This window comes from Ziziphus jujuba, chromosome 5 (genome assembly GCF_031755915.1).
Source record: "Ziziphus jujuba cultivar Dongzao chromosome 5, ASM3175591v1".
In the NCBI taxonomy this organism is placed as follows: Eukaryota; Viridiplantae; Streptophyta; class Magnoliopsida; order Rosales; family Rhamnaceae; genus Ziziphus; species Ziziphus jujuba.
Genome location: NC_083383.1, coordinates 5,753,627 through 5,767,930, shown reverse-complemented (window position 1 = coordinate 5,767,930; position 14,304 = coordinate 5,753,627). Strand labels below are relative to the sequence as shown.

Below are 14,304 nucleotides of genomic sequence, written 5' to 3'. Positions count from 1 at the left end.
CTACTTGAATCTCTAAATATTCCTATTACTTTATTCTATTATTCCAATCAAATCAATTAGAAATCAACAAAATAAAAAGTAAGTGGACCTAACCCATTGAATCATAACTATATCCACTACTCGGATATTAAAATTTGATTAGAGATAAAATTGGAACAGTGGATTTTTTTTTTTTCATTTTCATATTTCTTTGGACTATGCGGGAATCCGTCAATATTTCCGATTAAATCTTCTTGTTTCTAGATGTTGTATAGGAATGCCATTCCATTCCTTTACTTTATAGATAAAGATTTATTCCAAACACAACATACATAAGAGGCATTTAAAATACCTTTCTTTGATTCCCGCACACAAGACAATATCACTTTCTATTTTATTATATATATTTCATAATTTATAAGAATCTATTTTAGATACTTAGATAGATATCTATCAGATCGTGGTTTCATGTAACAAATATTCCCATCCATATGGATACATACAATATTCTTGTTCCGATAATCGGATGGAAAATGGATGCAAGAAAGAGACTTTTATTTATAGTCTCCTATTATTAAATTCAATACCTATTAATTTAATTAAATATAAATAATAAAATAAAATAAATAGAATAGGAAGTTTGTTAAAAGAAAATGAAAGAGTAAAATAGAAAGTAATAAAATATATGATACTATAGTAGTTTAAGATACTACAAATTCTTATTTTTATTAATTTTCCCAACGGGATTCAAGAATAAGATTAGTTGATGGAACAGGAGGAATATAACTGGGAATCTATCTGTAGCGAGAAAAGGGATCGCTCGCTTGTTTCTTAAACAGTTTTTTTCAAATCAAATAAAAAATGTGTCTATCTGATTGATGAGTCATAAGACAATTCATGATTCAGGTGGTTATTAAGAATAGAAAAGGATAACCGAATTGAGTTAAGGGATTTTACTTTACTAGGTCGAGTTAGAGACCAATAAATTTTTTTATATTCGAAACCTATTCGAAAGAAGGGGCAGTGGACGAGAAATCAAATCATACATAAATGATAGAAGCCCCAACATTCTGAAAATGCTACGAGGTGCTCGAAAATTGTTGAAGTAGTTCAATAGGAGGATCACTAGGACTATAGCCCTTGGTAAATTTACCAAAGATGAAAATGACTTATTTGATATTATGGATGACTGGTTACGGAGGGACCAGTTCATTTTTGTAGGTCAGTCTGGTCTAGTGCTCTTTCCTTGTGCCTATTTTGCCTTAGGGGGTTAGTTTAGAGGTACAACCTTTGTAACTTCATGGTATATCCATGGATTAGCAAGTTCCTATTTGGAATGCTGCAACTTCTTAACCGTCGCAGTTTCTACTCCTGCTAATAGTTTAGCACACTTTTTGTTGTTACTATGGGGCCCTGAAGCACAAGGAGATTTTACTCCTTTGTGTCAATTAGGCAGTCTGTGGACTTTCGTTGCTCTTCATGGTGCTTTCGGACTAATAGGTTTCATATTATGTCAATTTGAACTTGCTCGATCTGTTCAATTACGACCTTATAATGCAATCGCATTCTTCGATCCAATTGCGATTTTTGTTTCTGTATTCCTGATTTATTCGCTAGGTCAATCTGGTTGGTTCTTCGCGCTAAGTTTTGGTGTAGCAGCTATATTTCGATTCATCCTCTTTTTCCAAGGGTTACATAATTGGACATTGAACCCAGTTCGTATGATGGGAGTTGCTAGGGTATTGGGCGCTACTCTGCTATGCACTATTCATGGTGCTACCGTAGAAAATACTTTATTTGAAGATGGTGATGGTGCAAATACATTCTGGGCTTTTAACCCAACTCAAGCTAAAGAAACTTATTCAATGGTCATCGCTAACTGCTTTTGGTCCCAAATCTTTAGGGTTGGTTTTTCCAATAAACGTTGGATACATTTCTTTATGTTATTTGTACCAGTAACCGGTTTATGGATGAGTGCTCTTAGAGTAGTCGGTCTAGCCCTGTATCTACGTGCCTATGACTTCGTTTCTTAGGAAATCCGTGCAGTAAAAGATCTAGAATTTGAGACTTTCTGCACCAAAAATATTATCTTAAACGAAGGTATTCGTGCTTGGATGGCGGCTCAAGATCAGCCTCATGAAAACTTTATATTCCCTGAGGAGGTTCTACCTTGTGGAAACACTCTTTAATGCAACTTTATCTTTAGCTGGTCATGACCAAGAAACCACTGCTTTCGCTTGGTGGGTCTCAAATGCCTGACTTATCAACTTATCTAGTAAACTAATGGGGGCTCATGTAGCTCATGTTGGATTAATCGTATTCTGGGCCGAAGCAATGAACCTATTTGAAGTGGCTCATTTCGTTCCAGAGAAGTCGAAGTATGAACAAGGATTAATTTTACTTCCCCACCTAGCTACTCTAGGTTGGGGGTAGGTCCCGGGGGGGGGGGGGGGGGGGGGGGGGAGTTCTAGACACCTTTCCATACTTTGTGTCTGGAGTAATTCACTTAATTTCCTCTGCAGTATTAGGCTTTGGCGGTATTTATCATGCACTTCTGGGACCTGAAACTCTTGAAGAATCTTTTCCTTTCTTCGGTTACATATGGAAAGATAGAAATAAAATGACTACAATTTTTGGATTCATTTAATCTTGTTAAGTATAGGTGCTTTTCTTCTAGTGTTCAAGGCTCTTTTATTTTGGGGTTGTATGTGATACCTGGGCTCCACGGGGCCCCCAGGGGGGGGGGTGTAAGTAAAATTACCAACTTGACCCTTAGTCCAAGTATTATATTTGGTTATTTACTAAAATCCCTTTTTGGGGGAGAGGGGTGGATTGTTAGTGTGGACGATTTGGAAGATATAATTTGAGGGCATGTATGGTTAGGTTCCATTTGTATAGTTGGTGGAATATGTCATATCTTAACCAAACCCTTTGCATGGGCTTGCCGTGCACTTATGTGGTCTGGAGAGGCTTACTTGTCTTATGGTTTCAGTGCTTTATTTGTTTTTGGTTTTATTGCTTTTTGCTTTGTCTGGTACAATAATATCACTTATCCTAGTGAGTTTTACGGGCCTAATGGACCAGAAGCTTCTCAAGCTCAAGCATTTACTTTTCTAGTTCAAGACCAATGTCTTGAAGCTAACATGGGATTTGCTCAAGGACCTTCCGATTTAGGTAAATATCTAATGCGCTCCCCGACTGGGGAAGTTATTTTTGGAGGAGAAACTATACGTTTTTGGGATCTACGCGCTCCCTGGTTAGAACCTCTAAGGGGCCCCAACAGTTTGGACTTGAGTAGGCTAAAAAAAGACATCCAGCCCTCGCAAGAACGACATTGTACAGAATAAATGACTCATGCTCCTTTAGGTTTTTTAAATTCTATGAGGGGCATAGCGACCGAGATCAATGTAGTCAATTATGTCTCTCATAGAAGTTGGTTAGCTACCTCTCATTTTGTTCTAGGATTTTTCCTATTCGTAGGTCATTTATGGCATGCGGGAAGGGCTTTTGCAACTGCTGCAGGATTTGAACCCATTTATATCTATTTTTTTTTTTTTTGGCTCAGTTATTCCACTTAGCTGAGCCTTTCCCCTTTATGGTACAGAAAGGGAAAAACCAATAAAATAAAGAAAAGCAACAAATCTATTCACCAAACCAAGAAAGGAGAGAAAGGGATTCGAACCCTCGATAGTTCTTTGTTTCAAACTATACCAGTTTTCAAGACCGGAGCTATCAACCACTCGGCCATCTCTTCGAAAGCCAATTTCTATTTTATTTTTTTCCGTTGAATAGAACACGAACATATGAGTTGATACCATTACTATCTATAGAAAGATATCGGGTATGAATCTATAGGCCTATCTGTCTGTATATATATAGATGCATGATCCAGCATGCCCCCTTGTAAAGTAAAAAAACCACCTTCGATTCTATGCCTTAATAAAAAAAGTGGCAAAAGTCGATAATAAATCATACAGAATCAATGATGGAGTCATGGTAAAATACTTCTATGATGCATTTCTTTTTTCTTTTTTTTTTTACAATTTTTTGGCAGATAAAGAGATCAAATGGTATAATTCTTTTGTTGATAGATTGGAGGATTAGAAACATGACTATTGCTTTCCAATTGGCTATTTTTGCACTAATTGCTACTTCATCAATCTTATTGATTAGTGTACTCAACTAATTGCTACTTCATCAATCTTATTGATTAGTGTACTCATCGTGTTTGCTTCTCCTGATGGTTGGGTGGGTAACAAAAATGTTGTATTTTTCGGTACATCATTATAGATTGGATTAGTCTTTCGAGTGGGTATCTTTAATTCTCTCATCTCTTGAACCTATTCGCTTTAGATCTACAACTGACCCTTCCCCAAATTCTTTCAGGTTGTGAGACACATTAAAATTCCATATAAGCCCCAAAAATAAAATGTAAATAAAGAAAAAAATTCTAAAAATTAGAGGGAGGGGTCAAACTTATTGTATTTGTGTATTTGTTTTGTAAATTTTGTTTATATAAATATGAAATAAATATCTATTATAAATTATATGTAACTATATAAACAAATATTATATCGAAATAAAGCATAATATATAAATATATAATAAGATATATAAACGAAAAAAATGTTATTTATTTTTTTATTTACAATATATCATAATATAATAAAATTTTAAAATTATATAATATTATATTATATATAATTATATATACTATAAATAACATAAAATATAAAAATGAAAGAGAGTATTTGACCCAGCTCTGCTCCAATATAATCTATACATATTCATTAATTAATAGTATAGATCATGATACATGTTTATCCATCTAAGCGGCTGGAGAGATACCCCTTCTATTTAAGAAATAGAGAATATTTATAGAAAAGTATTTATAGATGAGTAAAGCGTATCTAAAGAAACAAATAGATTTTGTTTCCTCACCTTTTTATTTCTTTGTTCATACTGTGTCTCCTCTCGTTCCCAAAGAATGGTACTACTTCTTCTATATTACAAGGGGAGTTGAGGGGTATGAATAGCCAAGATTCATTTCAGATTTAATACAAATAGAATCTGATCCCCTTGCATTCATTTCTTTCGATTGTCTTTTCATATTGTATTTCCTCGTTTCTGGGTTGTTACTTTCTAGAACCCATCTAAGTGATGTGCGCGGTGCATAGTTTTGCATCATTAACTCTTTCATCCTATTGACTTATATTAGCTCATGTGGAAAAAGAATGTATCAAAATTTGAAAATCATATTGAATCTTTATAATTTAATTGTTTTTTAATTTTATTTAGTATTTCTTTTTTTTAGCCTATCCTATTTTTAACTTATACATAATATATGAAATGAATGAAACTTCAGCTCTTTGATCCATAAAAAAAAAAGTACAAATATTCTATCCAACTTTTCGGCATTAAGATAGGTTTTAGATGTGGATGATTATTATAAGAGATTCCCAACATACCATAAGATTCCCTTTCTTGAAAATCCACACTTTTCCAGACCCAGAAAACAGACGGAATTTTAGGATTCCTCCTTGGGGCAAATACTTTTATACATACTTCTTTTGGTTGATCTATACCATACTCTATTTGCGTAAGATGATACACATTAGCTAACCGTCCACCTGGTGCTACATCATAGGCACATTGGGAGCGTAGATAATTGCAACCATATACATATAAAATGACAGCAATGGAATTCCAATCCTTGGGCTTTATTTATAAAGTCTCTATTCCTTGGTAATTGAAGTCGAAAGATCTATGACTAACCAAGCAGACAAATGACCCTACATCTTTTTTATCTCTCTCGCTTTTTTATTTGTATCGTATTTTATTTGTATTGTATAAGTATTATAAATATTTGACATTTACGATTACGATGAAATTTATGAAGATTGGCTTGCTGTTTGGTATTCTGTATCTCTACAAAAAAAAAAAGAAAAAAAGAAAAAAAGAAAAAAAAGCTCCTGCCTAATTCACTAATTCGTGGGAAGATGTTGAACTTTTGTATTTGAAAAATGTTTTAGGGGGAATCTTTGAAGTAGATGGTGGTTGATAGAGTAATCCTTGATTATAATTTCCCGTATGAGTACCACGTCCAACACAAAACTTGTGGTTGGCAGTAAAACTCCGATTCGCCTCTTGAGATATTTTCTTCCAAAGTTTTGTTATAGCATCTATAACGGCCTCTGGTTTAGGTGGACAACCGGGAAAATAAACATCTATGGGAATTAGCTTATCAACCCCCCAAATAGTACTATAAGAATCAGTACTGAACATCCCCCCCTGTTATTGTACATGCTCCCATAGCAATAACATATTTCAGAATAGGCATTTGTTAATATAATCTCACTAAGGAAGGGGCTATTTTCATTGTTACTGTACCCGCTGTTAAAATTAGGTCTGCCTATCTAGGACTAGATCTTGGCACCAGTCCTTAATGATCAAAGTCGAATCGTGATCCTAATGAAGCAAATTCAGTAAAGCAACTACCGGTACCATAGATGTCAGGACCCGTCCAAGATCCCTCACTGGAACCCCAGACAAATCCTGATCCCAGGAAAACCCTACCGGACTCTCCAATGGAAAATCCAATAGAACCTCCCCTAAGGGTTGGACTTACCACCATTTCCTGCACTGAAAATATACTTCTATATATACACCACCTTATTCCTCCCACCTTGCTGCAATTTAATTCCAATTTTGCAGCACTTCAAATGAATAACAGGGAATCAGTGCATAATCAATTAAATAATACATCCAACATACTATACAGAGCGTTAATAAAATCCTAAATATGATAATTAATACAACATAGTAGAAAGAAAATTACTTAATAAGAAATGAAGAAAAGAAAACTTCTCGAAGTTCCAAGAACGATCAAACTGTTGAGCTCGCCCTGATCGAACAATGTCTACCACCTGAGCCTAAGGGAACGAAATTTGAAAACATGAGATGCTAATCATCTCAGTGAGCGACCCAATCTACTAACTACTAATAATTAAGTAATCTAGTAATAAGTAAATAAATAAATAGTAATTAAATAAATAAATACATAAATAGTTTAGTAATAATAGTTGGAATTAATGTTTCTCTCAAAACCCTCATAGTCACTCAGTTTGAAATGTTCCCTTTTTAAAACGTTTTCACAAAACACGTTGTTTTATGCCCAAGATTTAGAAAATAATTAATCAAATAATTTACAAATAAAACACAACAAATTAAGAATCCAAAATTAGAATAAAAATAATAATAGAAATGAAAATAAACTTCTATAACAATTTCCAAAGATTAGTAACATATCATCAACAAATAATACGAAGATACCAATGAACTCATATTAAGACAATTCAGGAAGTAATCAAATAATTAGAATAACTCAATTAATTGAACAATTAAGTAAAAGAATAATTTATTCAAAATAAAACACCCATTTAAAATAAATGGTAAGAATAAAATAAAATGAAAGAAAATATAACATATGAGAATTGATTTCAAATTACCAAAACAATTTAAATAATAAATTCATAAAATTATTTTACAAAAATTGCATAACTTTTAAATTTAAATAATTAATAAAACACTGTTAAATACATTTTTATGAAAACAGATTTTTAAAATATTTCAGATTTGAAAATCATGTCGTGAAAACCATTCGATGTATACACTATATATCAGTGGCGCTAATGGTACCTAGCGCCCCGAGCACCACCAGACAGGAGGTTAAAGAGAGAAACCGGCATACAGTCGTGTGGCATCCCACCGTGCTGCTGCAAACAGGCATCCTGGCCATGGCGGGGGGTGGCTACGGCCGATATCAACTTGCTGACCCTCGGTCCGATGGCAACAACAAGACAACCCATAAATCACTTGCGTGCTACTCACACCCACCTGCGCGCTAATCATATCCATGTGTGCACTAATCATATCCACATATACAAAACACCAGTACGTGTGTGGTGCATCTAAAAACTCATAAATCATAAAAATCAATATTTGTATAAAATACCACCGGATTTATTTTATCCATTTAAACCCATAAAGTTTTTACATTTCTTTTTAAAATCATCATCATAAATCCATCGCATAAATTCCATCAATTTCAAATCCATCAATTCTCTATTTCCATCAATTCAAATATACGAATTTTCCAATGGCATAAAGTCAAATCTTTAATATTCCAATGTATAAATATTTGTTAAAACATAATAATTCAAATCCATATCTTTCTCAAATTCTCAAAAATAAATTTAAATCAACATATCCTTTAAATCCACATAAACTTCATAAATAATTAAATTCCACAATTCCTCAATATATAATAAATTTAAAATAAATAATTTCCTTCAAATCCATACAATCAATCCACACCAAAGTAATATTAAATCACATAAATTCATAAAGTATTAAAATCATATAATTATGCACAATAAATCTAATAATAAACATAACAATAAATCAAAGGTATTAAAACCACAATTCCTTTAATTCACAAATATATTTTTGGCACCAAAACACACATAAAAATTATCATAAATTAACAATATAAAATTAAAGAGTAATTTTATTAAAGCACTAACACATAAAACATAATTTCCAAAAAATCAATTAACACAAAATATATAATTAATCACCCAAAGTAATTTTGAAGGTGGGTCACTCACCTAGAGCACGCGTATCAATCAAGATCCTCCATAGGATCAAATCCACTACCCACACGTGCACCTAAAATATCAACGTTACATAAATCAAATATATTAATATTTTAATAGGATAATTCAAAAACGGGTACCAGGGAGAACGAACACAAACAACAACCAAAATTTACGAGTAATATACCGAATCGAAGCTCGTGAAACGAGGATTATAAATCTGGTCTTACTTCCTAGAGATCGGACTCGAGGTGGCCGGAATCTCGCCGGAGAGCTCTCGGATTTTAGACCCTTGATTCTCACAATCCGTTAAGAATTGAGGAAAGTGGACACCGGATTTGGGTTTAGAGGGTTTGAATTAGTGGGAAAGGATGGGCAGTGCAACTAGAAACTCGCTGGAAAGTCGATCGGGGAATGGTGACTCAATGGGACCGGCGGTGAGGCAAACGGAGGTCGGAATGGAGAGAAATCTGGGTTTGAAGTAATTGGCGCCGCCGCCCAAAAAAGTCTCGATTCGGGCGCGTCGGTGGTCGGTTGGTGGTGATTTTTGGCCGACCGATGGGCTTTCAGATGGGCGTCAAGGTGGAGTGGCGCGTGTAGGTGGGAAATGACCAAACGGCGGTCAACGGTGGTGGCCAGTGGTGGTGGTCTCTCCTCTTTCTCTCTCTTCTCGCCTCTTTCTCTCTCTTCCCCTCTGGCCCACATGTGTTTTGGCCAAAATAAAAGCCACCCATGGGTGACACTGTTCACTCACGGGATTGGTTTAAAACACGACACGTGGCATACACTGTTCACTCAAGTCAAAATATATTAAAATATTATGATATTCGAAAAACTTTGCATGTCCATAACTTTAAAGCCACATGTCCAAATCGGACGTGCCGCTAGTCTATGAACTCGTATCGACGAATACTTCACAACCATGCATGAGTCAAAGCTCAACTTTGCACAAACAAAAAGTCAACTCCGACACCCCTTGGACAGTTTGGATCTCAACTTGTCTTGCTCGTAACTTTCAAATGGTAGCTCCGTTTTTTATGTTCTACTAGTCTACGAACTCAGGACGATACGTACTTTGAAATGGTACCTCGGTCAACACAAAATTTCATCCATAACAAAAAGTCAAAAATTTGACCCCCTCGATCAATGTGCAAAAATTTTGATGTATTTTGGGACGGAGTGTAACAATAGAGAAGTGGTCATAAACTGGAGAGTCTTGACCAATTTGAAAGATAACTTGATGTAGTTAAAATAACTGAATTTTGGATTATTTGATCAAGGAAGGGAAACTCAATACTGGAATTCATAACTATTTCAATTTATTTATTTATTTATTGTCTAATGAATATTCAGGAGCTAAGACCATTCCAAAGCTCCTTTTCGCCATGCATAAATTGAACCAACAATTAGGATAAGCACAAAAATTAAAGCGCCTATCAATACGAATCCCCCCAATACATCAAAACTCATTGCCCATGGATAAAGAAAAACCATTTCAACATCAAAAACAATAAAAACGAGAGCAAACATATAATGACAAATTCGAAATTATAACCAAGCACCCCCCATTGGTTATATTCCTGATTCATAACTCGGAAGTTTTTCGGGTCCTTTGCTAATCGAGGTTAAAACTCTGGAAATTAGAGATGCCAAAATAGGAATAATACTTGATATTATTAGAAATGCCCAAAAAATATCATATTCGCAAAGCAGAAACATAAAATGTACTCGTATTAATAATGTGGAAAATATACCAGATTAATTGATTCGAATTGGAATTAATTGTCAAGTCATCTATAATTGTTTAGTGCCATGGTATATGTCCCATTTCGAGATTATCCACAGCCACTATAAACTATAATTCTAATTCCATTTTATTTCTATTACCTATTACATTTATTTCGATATAGATAGATTACATATTTGTTCATATTGCTCTTATACAAATAAACCTCTCTTGGTTTCACCTCACTTAAGATAATCTGATTAGATTATCTCTAAAGCTAACTAAATCTAAAGAATTAAAGAAAAGGACTTCAAAATTCTATTTTTTTTTTATTCTTTCTATATTTCTATTCTATATTATAAATAAAATTATATATTAGAATTAATTCTAAATTAGAATATAGAATATTATATAAATTATTAATATTTTAATCTTCTATAAATATTTTTTTCTTTTTTATACTATAATTATAATTATAGGTTTTAGGTTTATAGGGCTGTACGAACTTGAACCGAAGACTTTCTCGATAAAACAGATCAAACTTATTATTATCAAAATGATTTAAACTGTTTCAAATTGGCTCTTTCGTTAATCGATATAAATATCGGTTAGTCTACCACATTTTTTTTAATGACAGAAAGATAAAAAGATGGCTTCATGTGCTTCGATTCATTATGTGAATTCCAATCCAAGAGCACTACCAAAGTGTTTCAAAGAAGGGTTATTCTGACGTAGGTCTGCTTCTGGCCCAGATCAACTTAAGTTGTGGCTGGAACGGGATCGGTCAAATCATCTGTTGGTACATAAACTGCTTGAATAGAAGTTATGGACCCCTCTTTGGTAGAAGTAATTCTTTCTTGTAAAGAATCCATTTCGGTACTAAGAGTGGGTTGATATCCCACAGTGAAGGGCATGCTACCCAACAAGGCTGATACTTTGGATCTTGCTAGGATAAATGAAAGATATTGTCAATAAATAGAAGTACACCTTGTTCATTAACATCTCAAAAGTAGTCCGCCATAGTTAGGGCAGTTTGCCATACGCGCTTTCGGTGGTTCAGCCATCTAATTGTAGACTAGAGCTACTTTTGATTATGAAATATTTTTTTTCATTAATTACTCCAGATTCTTTCATTTCTATGTAAAGATCATTGCCTTCATGTGTACATTCACCTACTCCGCCAAATATGGATACGCCCTGTGAGCTTTGGCAATGTTGTTGATCAATTCCATAATGAGTAATGTTTTGCCCACTTTCGCTCCCGTGAATAGTCCTATTTTTCCTCCACAATGATAAGGGGCTAAAAGATCTACTACTTTGATTCCTGTTTCAAAAATCGATAATTCTGTATCTAACTGTATAAAGGCAGGAGCATATCTATAAATAGGAGATATTGTGTGAGTATCTATAGGACCTAAAATATGGAGAGCACGTTGAAAATTGTCCTAGCATCACTCCACCAACTGGAATAGATAGAGGAGCTCCTATGTCAATCACTTCCATTCCTCTCGTTAGACCATCTGTAGCACTCATAGCTACCGCTCTAACTCGATTATTTCCTAATAATTTCTGTTAGAGAAAAATATAAATGAAATGAAAACCCACCTTCCATCAGCTTAAGCTTTTAGAATAAGTGGTAATTCAATATGGTATCAAAACCAGAGATCCAAAAGGTCTTGGGTTCAAAACTCAACAACTCCGCCCAAAATAAAAATAAAAAACAAATGTAAGGACCCAAAAAGAAGCCCAAAAGAAGTGGGCCTACATTTGAGGGGGAGTGTTACAGAAAAATATAAATGAAATGAAAGCCCACCTTCCATTAGCTTAAGCTTTTTGAATAAGTGGTAATTCAAGTACTTCATAAGTCACATTAATTTTTTTAGGAAATATGAATATTGAGTAATAATAGCATGGCACTTTGAATTCGATATAAAAAAAAAAGTTTTAAAAATACTTACATTATGTATCGAAATAGTAGTATGAGATAAAGAAAGTGATGAGAATCCGCTCGAGCCTGCACAACTGACAACCCACTAGGGTGCTGATCCGATACGGATGAAGACTAGGCCGATCACCAGCTCAAAAGAGCTTGTCCATACCCGAAGATACAAAGCATGTTCTAAGCATCCAAATGGTGGAAGCCGGTACAGTCCCGGGTAGCTGTTTTCGTGCAAATTTGGATTCTGAGCAGCAAGGAATGATTCCAACACTTCATGAAATCAATGAATATCATTAAGAGTATATGGAATCCAGCCAAGGAAGAATCAAAATCATCTAAAAAGGACTTGTACAAATAGCATCTCAATTTGGTCGAAAATGTGCTATTTAGAAGCTGGCTTTGACTTTTCTTCTTGTTTGACTTATTCCAATCAAGGGGAAACATGTGAGAATCATTATTAATCATATTTGGCATCCTAAATGGCATATGCAAGCTGATTTGGAGCCCAAACAAGCTAGAGATTGGTCAAATATATCTTAGTAGTCAAACTAGTCAACTAATTTCCTAATTTGATTTTGACATTTTGTTTTAGGAAATTAGTTTTTCATTTGATTTCTATTTATTTATTTGCTGGAAAAATCAACTTATGAAAGTTATTATTTTATTATTTTCATTTTAAATTAATTATTTCCAAATTCAAAATAAAGAAATTAATTAATCAAAATTAGATTAGGAAAGGAGGAGACTTTCGGCCATATTAGGAATCTTCATTGCATGGTAGGTTTACCTATTGTAATTAAGGTTTGTTTTGTTTTCTCTTAGCCTATAAAAGGACTTATTTTTGTAGAAGAACACACCATTAATAATATTCAGAATTTACTTTGTGAGATTGAATTTCTTTTTGTTCTTTTGAACACCTAAAACACCATTAGTGAGTGGGTGTTTTAGTTTTGACTTATCAATAGGACTTCCATAATCTATTGTGGCATCTTCATTATATACCAAGGTTTCTAATCAAAAGTTGGTTAGGGGTCAAGGTGACCATTAGACCTTGAACATAATTAAATCTGGACTAATATAATATGGGTTTAGGCGCAGGTCGTCCTAGGTTCGTATCATTTGGTATCAGAGCCAAATTTTGTTCAGGTTTGATCTATCTTTATTTGCTTTATTATGTTTTGTGTTAATCTAAAATTTTATCATTAGGTTAAGGTTGCTTATATCACCATACACGTTCTGCATCTTTGAAAAAAATAAAATAAAATTTCATTCCTAGCTAAATTAGGTTTTCCTAGTTTTACTGTATTTTTTGTTTCCTAGTTTGTTGGTTGTCTTTCATTATTGGTCTTGTTAATTTTTGTTTTTGTTGATTTTTATTTACTGTTTTAGTCTTAAATATTTTCATTCATATATTCAAAAAAAAAAAAAAAGCTGAATATATATTAAAAAAAAAAACTGCACAATTTGTATTTTGTTTGGAGGTCACGGGTTTGGTGATTGTTTTGTGTTGGAATTGTAATTTCAGTGTTGATTCTTGCTACTGCAGTTTCTTATGATCTGTGAGTAAAAAACAAAAAAAAACCCGAATATTAAAAAAAAAAATTTCGGTTTGTTGAATTTGGTGTTGAAATTTATTGCTGGAATTTTCTTGGAGCTGCGGATTTGTTGATTATTTATTCAATATTTGGAGTTTCTGGGGAATTATTTTGTTGCTGGATATTTGAATTTTGGGTGCTTAAATTACTTGGATTAAAATTAGTTAAAGGATTTGATACAAAACTAGAATTAAAAAAATGATCAAAATTGATTTAGGATTAATTAATAAATAGGATTTGTTTATATTTAATATATGTTATTAAAATGGTTATGTTATATATAATATGTCATTTTTCACCTTTCTTGGATTGGAAGGTGGACACGGAGGCGATCGGTTCAATCTATTTCTTTATTTCACTGTGAATCGTATGTTTGTAACAAAAGGTATAAAATTTTCTCAATTCCAA

The 14,304-nt window shown here is 33.6% G+C and overlaps 1 pseudogene; it reads left to right on the top strand.

Annotated features, from left to right (window-relative positions):
* The first annotated feature begins 1,097 nt into the window (after positions 1-1,097).
* LOC125420094 (photosystem II D2 protein-like) lies at positions 1,098-2,168 on the top strand (annotated as a pseudogene).
* Positions 2,169-14,304: the final 12,136 nt, after the last annotated feature.